The following is a 321-nucleotide window of genomic DNA, read 5'->3' as shown; positions in this document are numbered from 1 at the left end:
AGTACTTAATATTAGGTTTAATTATTTAAAATTTAATTATTATTAAATATTATTTATATCCAATTATTTAGAGTACTTAAAATCTAATATTTTTGTACTTAAAATCTAATTATTCAGAGCACTTAAAATCTAATTTTTACATGAAGACTGTATGTCTTTTATATGTAGGTTACTTTCTTAGTATATCATATACTTAAATATTATTTGTTTAAGTTTAAAGCAGTTATTTTGTAGAAGTTAGAGGTAATTATTTAGAAATTAGTATTAAGTGTTAGAGATATTTTTTAATTATTTAAATAAAGGTATAACAAAAGTTAGTAT

This window comes from Arachis ipaensis, chromosome B05, assembly GCF_000816755.2.
Source record: "Arachis ipaensis cultivar K30076 chromosome B05, Araip1.1, whole genome shotgun sequence".
NCBI lineage: Eukaryota > Viridiplantae > Streptophyta > Magnoliopsida > Fabales > Fabaceae > Arachis > Arachis ipaensis.
The sequence above is the reverse complement of the archived record's forward strand: the minus strand, read 5'-3'. Positions refer to the sequence as shown.